This window comes from Pipistrellus hanaki (assembly GCF_964339955.1).
Source record: "Pipistrellus hanaki genome assembly, chromosome: 9".
Classification (NCBI taxonomy): Eukaryota; Metazoa; Chordata; class Mammalia; order Chiroptera; family Vespertilionidae; genus Pipistrellus; species Pipistrellus hanaki.
Window position 1 is genome coordinate 29,057,971 of NC_140511.1, and position 17,395 is coordinate 29,075,365.

A 17,395-nucleotide genomic window follows, 5' to 3' on the forward strand; every position below is an offset into this window, starting at 1 on the left:
TACAGAGAGGAAGGGAGAGGGACATAGAGTTAGAAACATCGATGAGAGAGAAACATCGATCTGCTGCCTCCTGCACACTCCCTATTGGGTAGGTGCCTATAAACCAAGGTACATGCCCTTGACCGGGATTGAACCTGGGACCCCTGAGTCCACAAGCCAATGCTCTATCCACTGAGCCAAACCATGCTCATCCCAGCGCCTGTGGAATCCTGTCCAGACTCAGTCTTTTATTTAAAACCCAGCAGCTGAAAAAGCCCTGCTTAGGCTTCTGTAAATTTCTACCATCTGCTGAGAAGCTGGAGCATCACCTCGCCCGAACACTGTCTTATTACCGGCAAATAAATGTCAGGGTAAAGACCACGAGAATCATCTGTTACCTTAGCCTTCAAGAGGGGCATCCACTCCACCCTGGCAGTTCTTTCCAAGGATGCTGGGAAACAAATAGATTAGTGGGGCCAGCATCTTAGGGGGCGCATAAACTTATGTTTCTAAACATTTAACTTATTAAAATTCACAAAGAGAGACCTCATGGTGCCATCACTTTATCCACCTCACATCATCAGTATGGCTCAAGGGCTGTGGCTTTGTACAGACACCCCAGCGACCGAGAACATATGGTTTTACTTCTCTCTCCAAAGCCTCAGGGCATCTGACTGTACCTTTCATGGATAATGGATAAAGGCTGCCATACCAGTAGGTAACTTCCATTCCATCAATATCGCCTTCATGCCAAGAATGCTGAGCCAGTTCCAGGAGGTTTCGATCTAACCTCGGTCTGTTCTGTCAACAGCAACGCCCTCAGGAGCAGCAGGGGAAATGCTTCCTGCGTGTTGAGCTCCCCTAGGTTAGCAGGAGCTCCTTGAAGCAGAAACTTAGGTAACACTGTGAAGCCAAAGGTTGCAGCTGCCACATTTTTTTTAGCTGTGGCTCTGATTGTGTTAATATGTTCTTTTTGATACCTTCCCCACTGCTTCTGGGTGAGAATCTGTAACTTTTTTTAATTTTTTAATTTTTATTTTATTATAATAGCCCAAAGGAACTATTACAAGTGTGTTTTGAAAGAAGATCCAAAGAAAGTAAGATAATTGAAAATGTTTTGCAGATTATTTCCCAGGTTCCCTACAGAGTCCAAACTATAAGTAGAATCACTCTTTATTGGTGTCAATATCTTCATAGCAAGTAAGTGAAATTCTATCGAATCTGCACTCCATTGTCAGTTGTTCTAAACTTGCAGGGGTCTTCAAACTATGGCCCGCGGGCCACATGAGGCTCGCAGAGGAGTCTGATCCTGCCCGTCAGGTTTTTTGGGCAGTGAGCGCAGCCGAGGTGTTACAGTAGGAATTAGTAGTTCATATAGTCCGGCCCTCCAGCTCTCTGAGGGACCGTGATCTGGCCCCCACTTTAAAAAGTTTGAGGACCCCTGTAAGGGTCAGCATCTCCTCTCTCTCATACCCTGTTTCCCCGAAAATAAGACAGTGTCTTATATTAATTTTTGCTCCCAAAGATGCGCTAGGTCTTATTTTCAGGGGATGTCTTATTTTTCCATGAAGAAGAATATGGTACACATTTATTGTTAAATGAAAATAAAGGAAATTTATTACCTGTATACGGTAGTACGGTAGTTGTCAACACAAACCAGACAAACTGTGAATCCTACAGTATCAAGAATTTACTCATTTATTCAATGACAATCATGTCATCATCTTCTGGAACATCATCATAACAATCCAATTCCTGAATTTCCTGGTGAATTTCTTGTGACTCCATTTCTTTCAGACTCAGTGGACCAAAACTCTCATGTTTAGCCTAGGAGGGCCTTATTTTCGGGGGGTGCCTTATATTTCACTCAGAAGGAAACCTGTAAATAGGTCTTATTTTCGGAAGATGTCTTATTTTTGGGGAAACAGGTAGTACTATTCAGAAATAGTTACCAAAGACCTGGGAATCAATTAAGTTCTGCAGTGGATTTTCACTTAGTTTGAAGAGGAAAGACATGCGCCATTTTCATATCTTCGGGAGTTATTATATTATGGGAAATGCCAAGAGGGGACATAGTAACCAGGTTTAAATGAGTCCAAATTCAAACTCTGCTATTACTGGCTCATCTTCAGTAAGTTCCTGAGTGTTTTGACCATTGGTACTCTTGTTACTTCCCTCCCCATTGCCTTGTTTTATGCACTTGTTCATGCTTCCAAGTTAGTACTCATCATTGACTTCCTTATCCCAGTTCTGCAAATTTATGTTTAAAAATCTCTTCTCAGCTCCATAACCCCAGATTCTAGTCCAAGACATGATCTGCTTTTACCTGAGCCACAGCCTCCTACTTGGTTTCCCTGCTTTCAGGCAGGTGCCCTTTACAGGAAATATTGATCTCCATTATCACCCCATAGCCAGATTGAACCTCAAAATTAAAACCAGGTTATGTAATTCCTCAGTTGAAAGCCTCTCTTAATTCACATTAAAATTCTATATTCCTTACAGTTGTAAACAAGATACTATGTTATCCCATTCTCTCATTCTGGCCTTTCTTTTCTCCTCCCTACTCCCCATACTTTTTGCCATAACCACAGGGTTCCAACCAACCTAGTATTTTTGGTGCTTCTAGAATATACTGAATTGTCTCCCATTTCAGAACATCTGCCCTTACTGTTTCCGCCACCTAACATTCCTTTCCCCAGAATATTTATGTTAGATCCTTCAGGAGACCTGGGGCTCAGTGAGCCTTCCTAGGAGCTCCACTTTTAAAGTGAACTTATCCCCTCCCCAACTCTCTGTCTTGTAACTCTGGTGTGGTTCTTCAGTTTATCATCACTACCTGCCTCTACTTTGTATGTTTATTTGTTTACTAGAGGCCCAGTGCATGAAATTCAAGCATGGGTAGGGTCTCTAGATCTGGCCAGTTATCAGGACAGATCTGTGGATGAACAGCAGGGTGATAGGGGGCCCCCATTGACACCCATCTTGGCTGGCCTTGGGGCAGCTCTTTCATTGAATGTCTTCCCCCTGGTGGTCAATGTGTGCATAGCAACCGGTTGTTCCGCCATGTAGTCTATTTGCATATTAGGCTTTTATTATATAGGAGGAAACTAGGGATTATTGCTTCTTTTGTCTGGTGTTGAATCCTCAGTATCTAGAGAAGTGTCTGCAAATAGCAGGCAAGCATTATATGATTGTTGAATAAATTAACAAATGAATGAATAAACTATTTTCTAAAAATGACAGTGATAATCCTCCTTCGCAGGAACTCTATAATGATTAGAATTAAAATATAAGGCAAGTAATCATGTCTGGCATGAGACTTTCATAAATTATTGTTATTAGCCCTAAAACTTAAACTAGCTAAATGATTAAAATTGGATCTCAATGGCAAGCAGTACTTTTTGAGATTGCATATAATTCAGTGAATTTAAATACTATAATGGGGTGCCTGGAGATTTTTAAAAACTTACATCCTGATGTAGATACTGCACCCTTTATATGATATTGTTGAAGGAAAAGCATTTCAGTATATTTTAGATTTATATACATATTAAAAATTTTGAACATATCCTAAACATGTAGCAATTGTAGATTTTTTTTGTATTATTATTATTATTATTATTATTATTGTTATTATCTGTGATGTGTAAAGAAATACTGTGATCCCCAGGCTCAGATATGGCTGTGATTGGCAGTGGCTATGGTTGCCATTGTTTATAGAAGAGGCCACAGCAGAGACCATTGGAGGCCTATCCACAGCGGCCCTGAATCCTTCCCTGGTCCCAGAGGGCAAGCTGCTGAGCTCCAAGCCTGTATTTATTTGAATAGTTCACACTCATTTGCTCAGTCACATCTGCTCCATGCAGGACTCTCCCTGAACAACTGAGGAACTTGTTTTGTACCACTCATCTCTCCCAAGTTATTCTCCTTTACCTTTTGCAGAGGAGGGCTTTGTCTGGGCCACTTGCTCCTCTCAAGAATACTTCCACTGCCAGATGATGGACATGCAGCACTGCATGCTCCAGTGTGAGAGCTGAGGCCCTTCAAGGAGGGAGGGGCAGGGAAACCTTCATTAAAGCCACCGAGTTCCACTTCAACCTTCCTTCTGGATTGTGAGCCCTTCACCTCATGTGTACAAACTAAAAGTAGTTCCACAAGGGAGTTTTCTCAAACATCAAACTCAGCACCAAGCTACTCTTGATTTTTAAGAGGAGGAGAAAATGACACCCATTTATATCTCATTATTCTTTGATTAGTTTACAAAAACCAGGCAAACTACCACCAACAAAATGTACTGTATGCATTCACTGTGATATTTTGTTCATCTTGAGAAGTTATTCTCAAATTGAAGGTGGATCATTGATATTTTAGAATTTAGAAAATATATCAATATATGCACAGAACAATGACTTTGTGCCAATTGAAACTATTATTACTTGGCATGTTGGTGCCAAATCCTGTGCAGACCTGATAAGTGGAGGATTCTTTCTCATTTTCAAGTTACCCCAAGTGCTGATTGAAATATTTCTACCTCAAGCACAAACCCTGTTCTTGCTTGTTTGACATGAACGAACACTGATCTAAAGCTTACTTGGCAGAGAGAGTTCGCCCTGATGCCTTCTGGCCTAGAATGTAACCTTTTCAGGCTTAGTAAGAAAGTGAGTAGTTCCGAGTCTGACTGCAGTATCTAAATATATAAAGAGGTAATATGAAAAGTAGGCTGGGACGCCATAAGGGGACAACTGACAGGAGAAGGTTGTGCACGCAGGTGAGGCCTAGAGCAGAGACAGAGACAGAGATAGGGGGCCTGTCCGAGCCAGCACAGCAGCTCCAGCGTCCCAGAGTGGACACAGGCAGGTGTGTGTGTGTGTGTCTTTGATTTTTGGAATGAGTCAAAAGTAAAGAAATAATGCCCACTTGCTTTGTGACCTTTATCACCAAATAGGACTGCGTCCAATATAAACTCGGAAATTCATCCAGCACAGGTCAGAACTCTTCTTAGGAAGTCTCATTACTTGCCCTTAATTCTGATTTATTCTTATGGGGCATGTGAGTTGGAATATTAAACTGTTCTTCCAGAGCAGGTGTGGGGTACCTTTTTTCTGCCAAGATACATTTAGATATTTATAACATGATTTGAGGGCCATACAAAATTATCAAGTTAAAAATTAATATATTATATTTGGTTAAAATTTAATTAACTCACCCCTGATGCCTTGGCAGGACCAAACCAAATGATTGCATGGGCCTTATAAGGCCCTTGGGTTGGACATTCCCTATCTCTGTTCTGGAGGCTGCCTATAATTAGACAAGACAAATCCAAATATTGAGATTCTGCTTACCACAAAATTTTATTAAACAATAGGTTTTATGGATTTTTCCTGAAGGATCTGACTGCATGGGATCTTACTTTATTAATAAACATAAATCAATAAATGTATAACTCCATGTGATTCTTATTTTATTAAAAAACTTCTCACTATATTTCAAGAACACTTTATAAGCCAACAACAATAAAAGATATAATATGATTTTTTTTTTAAATCAGGAGAATCTTTATTAAGTTCTAATATTTTATTTGAGAATTTGAGAATCACTTAAATGGTCCTCTTCTGGTTACAAAAGTGTGACTGGCCACCCACTGTCTCACAGATAGGGACAAGAGATCTGCCTTTTGTGACCTGATGAAGGTTAAGTCTTTATTAATTCATAGAAGAAGCCATGGATTAGTTGCTGTAAGAAGCTCTGGGAAGAAAGAGGTGAAGTCTCTCTGATCTCTTTTCCAGATTTGAAGTTAGAAAAATGTCAAGGAAGATGAGGAGACTGTAAATAATGCCTTTTACATTTATGAAGTTTATACCTCAGTCTTTATAGATCACATAAAATTATGATGATAATAATTAACTCTAAGGATTACTATGAGGATTAAGTGAGACAATGCATGTATTTAGAACAGCACTTAAAAGCCTCTGTATCTGCTGAGGTAGGCACAACCCACTGTTTTCTTCTTCAAGGAATAAATGGAGTCAGTCAATGCCATGTGCTAGTAGATCTCACTCAGTGAATGTTAATTTGTTATTATTTTTACTGTTGATCAAATTTCTATAATGTATAGTGAACTCCGTGATAAACAAAATCCTCATTTATATGTTTTCTACAGTGGTGTTGATGAGTCACTTGCTTTATTAAAACACAAGCGCACATACCCACACACACACACACGCCAACATGATTTGCTATTTTAAAAATAAATTTCCAGTCTGCACTAGGATCGGTCTATTCTTTTTCTCATTGAAATTTAAAGGAAGTTGCTAAAGACATGTTTGAACATGGAATTACGCAGTGGGAAAATTCTCATCTTATAAAGAAACTTTAGCTAAGACCTCTATCTTTCAATTCCCCAGTTATAAGAGAGAGGCACCAAGGCAAAATTTCTCACCACTAGCTAAACTCAGATTGTTATTGATCCAAAACTCTTACCAGCATCCCTTTCCTTGCAACCTGTGGTACATACATTTTCCTTTTCTTTAAGCAATGCTAAAATTTTGTGGCTGTTACCACTTGGTTGTCTGTTTTAGATTGGAGCATATCAGATCACTGAATATGCAAAATATATGCAACTTACAGGAGAAATAGTCACGAAGCCCAAACACTGCACACAATTCCCTTCCCTTTTGTGGTAAAGATGTAGGAGATGAAACAAGTGATATAGGAGATGAAACAAGTGATACTGACACTTTTAATAGGAAGGATATAAATCAGTGCCACTACCACAATTTATTTATTGTGGATTTTATAGCGTTTCTTCTTGTGCATTTCCTTGACAATTTAATTTGGTGTTTCATCTAAGTCTGTACAGAGCTCTCCAAATACCTGTATGTTTGCTGGCTTCTGAGTGTCACTAGCAAAGTGTATAAAGGAAGCAAAACCAACTGCCTTCTCACTTGATATGAAGAACCTACTTGTGACTATATGACTGGAAAGTCTCCTCACACAGCTGTGCTAACAGATTGCTGATCAGTCACTGACCTTTCTCACCAGAGCAGTTCAAAGCCTTCTTCCCAACTTTGCTTTTAATTTAATTATCATTTGAAGAGAGGAAAATCCTTTCATGCAGCACTGAGAAAGAGACTATATCTTGGGACCACAATGACAATGATCTTGCCTATCAGAAGGTCTGAGAACAGACTGATAAAAGCAAAACTTTGTCCCAAATCAGAGAAGCATTTAGTTTATAAAAAAAAATTTGGATTGCTTTTCAAATAATGCATAACTTAGATAGATTGAAAATAGGAAAAGCAAACATTCTGTGAGTCACAGACCCTACTTGAGGCAACAAAATTCTTTGAGCTCATAGTTGTCTTATTTTATTTGATCGTTGAAGAAAGAATCCATTTTATTCCAGTGAGAACCTTTTAATATTGCTTTCCCATGTGAACCAAGGCAGAAAATCTCTCATGGTCTTATTTATTCTAGCCCTGAACTACCATGTGTGGAAAAAAAAATGAATAACTTAGGAGAGGCTAAGTGGTTTCTGATCAAGAGATGGATAAGGATGATACAGTCAAACTAGAAATTCCCTTTACTACCTTTGAATAGTGGTCCCAAAATCAGAAGGCTCTGCTCTCATCCAACTTACTATGGTCACCCATTGACAGTGTTTCCCAAAGTGTGGTACTCGTTCCCCCAGGGGTACGGGAAGAGTTTGGTGGGGATATGTACTGCACCGTGCTTAGCTGCTTCTAATTCAACGTTCTCATGAGTATGAGGGGTACTCAGCGTTACGAAAATTATAGAAGGGGTACACAGATGCCAAAAGTTTGGGAAACACTGGGTAGAAGACTAATTTGGCTCCTTACATTTAAATTAGCTGTTGGAGAAGAAATAGTTTTCCTTGGTCCTTCTCACTTCTTCTAGAAGGACTAATAGTTAAATTAACATAAAACAGATTAACAGAAGAAAATCAGATCTCATGATGTACTTACTGGGGCCTCCACAAAGTCAATGAGACCCGAGGATGAGTCCAGCAATCGAGGCTTACGTTATATTTGAACTAAGAGCTAGGATAGGGGCCTGGGGTCTTCAAAGGAAGAGCATGTAATTAGCTGTTTAGTAATTAATTGTTTATCCTGACATCCAGATTGGTTCTTCAGATAAAAAGCTATCTCTCATTCTGGGCCAGGTTTCCTATCTGTGTTCTTTAGGTCATTAAGGGAGGGGTAAATTTTTTTTTTTTTTTTTTTTTTTTTTTTTTTATTAAATCTGCTGGGTCTTGGATTGTCTTCAACTCAAAATGGTCTGCATGCTGAAGTGGCACAGTTTTGAGAGGCTCATTCTGAACCCAAGTCAGAGCCTATAGACCACAGGCCACTGGCCCCAAATCCGTTATCAATTAACTCCATATCCTGACTGTATTCTCAACCTGTGTCTTGAAAAATTGCATCTACTCTGATTTCTGCTCCCCAGTCTGTATTTGCTATCTTCCATTTCTGACCTCCTCAGTTTGGTTTAAATTAATATAGTTGATTTTGATGAAATGTATCTGCAAAGTATATGCTTCCTATGCACCAAGCATAATGTTAACCAGTAGGGATACAAGAATAAGACATATATACCCTCTTTCCATGACATGTTTTGTCTCATAGTAAAGATATGCAAAACATAATTTCAGTAAAGTAAGATACTTGTAGATAGTCTTTCACAGATCAATTTAGAGACTAAAGCACCTTTCATCTGGCAGCTCTATCACCTCAAAGGCAGACTTAACTCTAAATTCTTGGCTTCTACCTCGTAGATAGAAAATGGAGAAGAGTGAAGAGCTGTGTTATGTTTTTATGAGCTAGACATAGACAGGTACATTGATTTCACCCACACTCTGGTCAGATCTTGCTCATGTGGCCACCCCCGTCTATAAAGTAGCTAATAGATTGGTTACTATTGCTTCCGTAACATATTACCAGAAAGTTAGTGTCTTAACAATACAAACTTATTCTCATATAGATCTGGAAGTCAGAAGTCTGAAAATGGTTTCCCTGGGCAAAATGAAGACTGATGGGAGAAACTGTTTCCTAGCCTTTTTCAGCTTCTAAGGGATCACCTGTGTTCCTTGAATCCTGGTCCCTTCCTCACAACATTCCAACTTCTTATTTCCATGGTTATATGTGCTGCTACTGATGTTCAATTCATCAGTAAATGTCCTCCTCCATAAGAACCCTCTGTAAGGCTCAACTGAGTCTTCCAGAATAACGTCTCTAAATCCTTAATTTAGTTGCATCTTTGTAGTGCTCTTTATCATGTGATGCAGCATATCTACAGATTGTGGGGATCTGAATGTGGATCTCTGGGCCATTTGTTATTCAGCCTATCACGAGAGGGCAATACTCTAGCTCAGCTCCCTGGGGGAGAAGGAAACTGGTTTGGTGAACAGTTTCCCAATTTTTATATTATTATTAACAATAATAGCTATTACATAGTGTATTTAGTCATTATATTTCCATATATATATATGCCTAAGCGACCATTTTGATGGAATGACCAGAACAATTGGTTGCTATGACATGCACTGACCATCATGGGGCAAATACTCAAGCAGGAGCCGCACCCAGTTCGCAGGCCCCGGTCACTGATGGGGCTTGCAGGCCAACCTCCTGGTCTCTCCCCGCCAGCCAGCGGGTCCTGGGCTGAGATAGGGAACCTTGAGTGGGTGGTGGCAGACATGGACAGTGAGGGAAGGATGTGGTGGGGGGAGGAAGGGAACTGTGCAGTGGCAGCATGTGGACGGCAAGGGAAGGAGGAGCCGGGAAGGTGGGGAGCCACAACTGTAAACTTACTTTTGTCCTACTTGCTCTGTGCTAAATAAACATTGTATGCATTATATTAATCCATTCAACAGTTCTGTGAGTAAATAACTATTATTTTTAATTTACTAAGACTAAAATGATATGGCCAAGAGGACTTAAATACTTGCTCAAAATATCAAGGTTAGTGGTGGAGCGGGATTGAAGTTGACGCTAGAACCTGTTTTCATTCCTCTTTAATCCCTATCATCAAAGAATTAAGCACAAAATTAAACACTGGAGTTACTGGGCTTAAGTAGAAGAGCCCTTAGCACAAAGCACAGCTGTAGCAATCACCTCACAGAGATGTTAGATGCAGGGGCTGGTACAGATTCTCCATAGTTGACCTTTAATTCCTGGTCTCTCCTCTCTTGATTTGTGTCTCCTTCTAGCTGTTTCTGGAAACTCGCTAGCTGATGTAGCAGTTCCTTGTCATCTCCACCAATCCTGGAATCTCTAACTCAAACAGTGCCTTACATCCTGTCACTTTGGCCCTAAGCTGACCCCAGCACAGAGGGAAAAATATTATGACAACAGGTCAGGAAGAATTCAAAAGACAAAATGGCAGGCCAGGGATCAGGGCCAGTCAGATGGTCAGCGTGTCCCTGAACAAAGGGCCTGGATGGCGGCCACTTCAGCAGGCCTTTCCAGGGCAGCCGGGCAATACTCCGAGAGAAGGGTCTACTGACCTCCATGCAGATTGCACTTGACAGAATTACACACCAGCATCTCTTTAGCAAGGATATTTTGATTTGTATCCACCCACATAAATCACAGCTTCTGTATGGACTCTCTCATTTGGCAGAAATGAACTTAATATGCCAGCAAATGGATGACCCAAAAGGACCTTTTTCCGAAAAACATCAAAGTGAGCTATTGTGGTTTTACACTAACAAGAAAGGAGAAGGGTAATCATTCTTCCTCTTTCGTGGTAATATCTGTTGACCTTTCCCTGACTTTCTCATAATGTCCAAGCTATGGACAGAAGAAGATAGAATTGTACAATGTAGCAAAATATTGGTGCCTCATAATTTTAACGAAACATGGAAAAATCATTGTTACACGGGCCTCCTCACCCTCACCTAACAAAGAGGACCTAGTAGTAGATTAAGAAGCAGCAAACCCCCAGATCTCCCTCCCCTCCCCACTGTAATTTGATAGTCTGCTTATTGCTTTACTGTCTCTACATCTATCTTTTGGTTCATCAGTTTATAATGTTCTTTATTATCCATAAATTAGTGAGGTCATGTGGTGTTTCTCTTTCATTGACTGGCTTATTTCACTCAGCATGATGTTCTCCAGTTCCATCCAGGTTGCTGCAAATAATGAGAATTCCTTCTTTTTTATGGCAGCATAGTAGGAGATCTGGGGAAAATAAGAGATCAACCGAAGGACTTGTATACCTGCCTATAAGTACAACCACGGACACAAAACTCTGGAGAGGGAGGGCATGTATGGGTGGGTTGGGGGCAATGGTAAGATATGAACACAAATAATAATTTAATAAATAAAACAATTTTAAAAAAAGAAGCAGCAAACCATTGAAACTCTCAGTTGTTTGTATTCCTGGTGAGAGACTTCAGATCCATGATTCACAAAACCAGGAGCCAGGAGCTCTTCTGAATGAAGGTTTACGGGCACATCACTGAAGAGCTTTCAAGTGCAAAGTCAGCTGAAAGCAGTTTGGCTCAGTGGTAGAGCGTAGGTCTGCGGACAGAAAGGTCCCAGGTTCGATTCCGGTTTAGGGCATGTACCTTGGTTGCGGGCACATCCCCGGTGGGGGGTGTGCAAGAGGCAGCTGGTCAATGTTTCTCTCTCATCGACGTTTCTAGCTCTCTATCTCTCTCCCTTCCTCTCTGTAAAAAATCAATAAAATATATATTTTTTAAAAGTGCAAAGTCACTGTAACACAGTGCACATTCTCTAATTTAAGGCCACATTTTCATGAATGTATTCAGCATATAGTTACTAAGGACTTACTTACCAGGCACCAGGCTGGATAAAACAAGACCCTAAGTTCATGGACTGGCTTTGACAAGAAATAGTTAGCACTATGACTTGGAGGAGAACACAGCCTCCTAAGCCACACCATTCTGATATCGAAGATGAGTATAGGAATAGTTGTCCAACTAGTTTTAGAGTCGCTGTAAATTTCCAATAAGGTAGTATATTTGGCATCACTTTGTGAATGATAACGATGGCCATCCAAGTATTTGTTGTTCCGATAAATGTGAGGCGCTTTACTTTTCATTCAAACATAGTTAGTGCACTTAGTTTGGAAAACTGATGAAAAGGAATTTACTTCCTTAGCAAAGATTCTATGAAAATAATCGTTCCCCTGCTCGCCTATATGGACTGGCAGGAGATTTTCTACATTATTCCTTGATAACCAGTAGGTAATTCACTACAATGTAAATGTCTTTCTGGGCTACAGGGCACATTATGTACAATGCTAGTGTTGCCAACAAAGAAATGTAATACTCATGAATATATAATGTGTAGCAATTTACCTCTGACATGTTTAAATATATGCATGTTGAGTTTCCTGGCAAAATTACAGAGTGCAAATTATTTCAATTAAAAATAAACATGCTTTTCATGAAATTAATTACACGTTACATTTAGAGTTAGACATTGTGTAGTGAAATGTGGTTGTAAGCAGAGCTATTAAAACTTCATTAGAAAAACTCAGTCGACCCAAGTCTCTCTCTCTACCAAGTTTGAAACTTTGTATTAAAAAAAAATCAACGAACTTTTGATTCTTTCCAGGCAGTGAGTATTCTTCATAAAAACAGTATGGTGTTTACAAGTTCATTCAGTGTAACTTTCTAGGTAGGATACTGATTGATGGAATAGTGCACATTTTCACTGGGGATAATACTGGAAATTTATTTTTTAGATAAAAAAATAAACATATATCTAAATAAGAGGTGATACACCCATATCCACAACAGGCAGGATTAGAAAAGACCATGAATTTTATGTAATCTAAGCTCCCGTAAGGTGAATGATTCCTCCCTTACAACACGCTTGCAAAGTGCTGGCCAATCTATCCTTAAATTTCCTACAATGGAGGATGTCACTACTATCTAACAGCACATTCCATTCTAGGTAACTCCCTTTGTTGAAACTTTGTTTTCAGTCTAAAAAAATATTTTCTTAGCTCTGGTCACAGTGGCTCAGTTGATTGGGCTTCTTCCAGTGCATCAAAAAGTGGCTGGTTCCATTCCTGGTCAAGACACCTTCCAGGGTTGAGGGCTCTATCCCCTGTAGGAGTTGGGGCATGTGGAAGGTAGCTGATAGATGCTTTGCTCTATCATAGGTGTTTTTCTCTCTCCCTCTCTCTTTCTTTTCTCTCTCTCTAAAACAAAAAATAAACAAAAAAAACAAAAAATAAACAAAAAAACAAAAACAATAAAAAATATTTAAGGGAATATTTTTTTAGCTGACACAAGCTCTAGCAAGGATAAATAGATATTAAGAAACACATATTCTTATTTTCCAGGAATTTAGAAGCTAGATAAAAAATACTAATTTCTCAAGCAAATACATTAATTTTATCTAATTACAAGTATGAAAATGATTATACTAAGGTAATATTATTTACCGATTTATAATTTGTTGTATATTTTCTTCCAAGGTATATTAAAAACTACTTAAAACATAGTTCTAATTGTCCAATTAGAGGGTACATTCTATAATAGCTAATATAAATAGAAGACAGTTTTCCTGAATTCAATATTAAAACTGAATTTGTTTTATATGAGATATTACATAGTGTTTAATGATATTATCATCTATGATTTTGATTTTAAGAAAAGCACACAACTTCTTTCTCGAATGACCTACTGATCTACAGTAATTAGATCACTTTTGACCACTGGACAAAGTATTCACAGCATTTAGGATAGTACATCACATTTCACCCCTCAGAGTACAGAAAATTTGTTTTCTATGATAAATAACTCTCCCTTACACTTTTAAACAAGTTTAATACACTTGAAGTGGCTAGGGGAGAACAACTTTAAAATAAAATTATTTTTATTGTTGAAAGTATTACAGATGTCCCCTTTTCTCTCCCCATTGATCCCCTCCACTCTTCTCCTTTACCATCTCAAGGCCTTCACCTGTCCGTGGGTTATGCATATATGTATATAAAATCTTTGGTTATTCTCTTTCCCGCTCCCCCTTCCCTCTCAACTTCATCAGTCTATTGTATGCTTCACTGTCTCTTGATCTATTTATTTATTTATTTTTATTTTTGGTTAGGTTATTTTGTTCATTAGATTCCTCATATAAATGAAGGAGAACAACATTTTAATTTTAATTTTTTCTTACAATTTAACCTTAAAAAGAGTGTCCTCAGGTGTCTAAACTTTATGAAACTGATAGACACTGATTGCAGCATTGTGATTGCTGGAGGGAAAGGGATTTAGTAAGATAGAGAAGCGTATAGGGGGGATAAACTGTGATGGAGGGAGATTGACTTGGGATAGTGAACACACAATACAGTGTAGAGATGATGTGTTATAGAATTGTGCACCTGAAACCTGTATAATTTTATTAACCAATATCTCACCAATAAATTAAATAAAAAAACAGTATTACAACTAAATAATGATAGAAATGCATACATGTAATAGACAAGTTGATTTTCCTTTTACTTTCTAATTTCTGAGTTAACCTAGGATACTCTATTTTTTTTTTCTAGCAATTTTTAATTTAGTGGTTATTTTAAATTAGCGAAGGAAGTATAAATGAATATAATATCTTTAAGAGAAATAACTGGAATTTATAATAGTCTTAAGAACAGATGTAAACTAAAGGAGAATCCATTTTGATCTTTGTAGGTAAAACCAATAATCTTATTTTAGAATTTATTTTGTTTAATACTTTATGACCTTATTCATTGACTCACTTTTAAGCAGCTTTATTAAAATGTAATGTAACCATTCAATTCACATATTTAAAGTGTACAATTCAATGGTTTTTAGTACATTCCACAGAGTTGTACAACTGCTGTTACCTTTTAAAACTTTTTTATTATCCCAAAAAGAAAATCTGTACCCATTAGCAATCTCACTCCATCTTTTCTCTGAGCTCAAGGCAAACAATAATCTATTTTCTGTAATAGATTTGTTTATTCTGGAGATTTCTTATAAATGGAGTCATATAATATGTGCTCTTTTCTGAACTGGCTTCTTTCACTTATCATAATGTTTTCAAGATGTATCCACCATGTAGCTTGTGCCAGTACTCATTCCTTGTTATTGCTGAGTAATGTTGTGTTGTTGTTGTATGATTATACCAAATTTCAACCATTGATCAGTTGATGGACATTTGGATTGTTTCACTTTTGCAAACATGCAAATTGATCATCCCTCCTCTACCCCCACCAGCCAATCAGAGTGAGTATGCAAATTAACCCCACAAAGATGGCAGCAACCACGGAGTTGGAGTGAGCAGGAAGCTTGGGTTGCTCCTGGTGATGGAAGAAGCCAAACTTCCAGCCCTCCCTGGCCTCCGCTCAACCCTTGCTTCTGCTCAAAGAAGGGCTGGGAGCCTGCGTCACCACGGGGTTTGATCAGCCTGAAATCAGCACTCAGCCACTCACTCAGGCTGGCCAGGCACCCCAGTAGGACTCCCCCCCGCCACCTTCAAGATGGTGTGGTCAGCTTGAAAACAGCCCTCAGCCCCTCACCCAGGCTGGCCATACCCTGCAGTGGGGACCCTCACCCCATGGGGGCATGGCTGGCCTGCAAACCACTACAGACCCCTTGCCCAGGCTTCCCCACACCCCAGAGGAACCCCCACCCTGATCAAGGACACCCTTCAGGGCAAACTAGCCAGTCCCCACCCATGCTCTAGCCCTCTATCTATACTAATGAAAGGGTAATATGCTAATTAGACTGGGAGACCTTCTAGGAGACCTTCCAGATGTTCTTCTGAACAAAGCCATGGTGGTGGGACCATGGGAGAGGTGGTTAGAGGCCAAGAGGGGAGGGCAGTGGTGGTGGTGGGGCATTAGGGGTGATCAGGCTGGTGACAAAGGGGTAGTTGGGGGTAAGCAGACTAGCAGGGGGGCCAGTTGGGATAAGCAGGCCATCAGTGGTGGTCAGTTTGGGGTGACCAGGACAGTGGGGGTTTGCAGTTTGGGGTGAGCAGCCCAACAGGGGTCAGTTGGGGGTGATCAGGCCAGATGGGATCGAGCAGACCAGTGGGAAGGATAGATGGGGGCAAGCAGGTCAGCAGGGGGTTAGTTGGGGGCAAACACGTTGGCAGGGGGGCATTTGGGGGTGAGTAGGCTGGCAATCAGATGGTTAGGGGCAATCAGGAAGGTAGGCAGGTGAGCAGTTATGAGCCAGCAGTCCCATATTACAAGAGGGATGTCTGATTGCTGGTTTAGGCCTGATCCCTGTAAACAGGCAGTAGGCATCTTTTGAGGGGTCCCAGATTGGAGAGGGTATAGGCTGGGCTGAGAGACACCCACCCTGTGCACAAATTTTGTGCACCGGGCCACTAGTTAATAATAATGCTGCTGCCCTGGATGACTTCTCAGTGGTTAGAGCATTGGACCACTCACTGAATGGTTATGGGTTTGTTTCCCAGTCTAGCAATTTTACCTGGGTTGCAGTTTATATCCCATGCTGTAGCATGGGCATGTGTGGGAGGCAATCAATAGATCTATCTCACTCACATTCATGTTTGTTTTTTTTTCCTCTCTCTTCCTCTCCCTTCTTCTTTTTCTCTCAAATTAATAAAAGCATATAAAAAGAATAATGCTGCTATAAACATTTTGTATACATTTTGGTGTGAACATAGATTTACATTTATCATTGGTATATTCATAGGAATGGAATTGCTGGTTCATATGGTAACTCTATGTGTAAAATTTAAGAACTGGCCAAATTGTTTTTCAAGATGGCTGTACCATTCGCCCCTCTGCATCCCCACCAACAGCCAAAAAGGATTCCAATTTCTCCTCACTTATGCCAACAACTTATTGCTAGTCTTTTGTACTTGGTGACTTTAGTGGTTATAAAATATCCCATTGATTTTAAAATTGCTTTTAACTAATGGCTAATGATGCTGAGCATCTTTATCTTTATGAGTCTTTACATATTCTAGACACAAGTATGGTCTGCAAAGCAAGGCAGAAAGTGTTCCTCACACCACATCTTCTGTGAGAAACCATACTTGCAATCTTTTCTTGTGACATTCTCTTTCACAGTTGACATGTAAGTCTGAATTGTTAGTTAAAATAACACATTCCTTTTTTTGTCTGCAGTCTTCTTTCCTATATCTTCTAGTCTTTGCTTATACAGTATTATCAGAAAATAATCCGGATTTTCTATCTACCCATCAGAGTTTGTGGTGAGGGTAGTGGGGCCTTGGGGTTTAGCTTTGGCCTCCTTTACTTGGGCAAACTATATACAAATATGTTCTTTCTTGCCAAAGTAGTACTAGCATTTTTCCTCTTAGTTGACTTTTTATTTTTTTTTTTATTTTTTTTATTTTATTTATTTATTTATTTTTTTTTTAAGAGGAACGGTGTTTTATTTTTTTTTATTTTTTTTTTT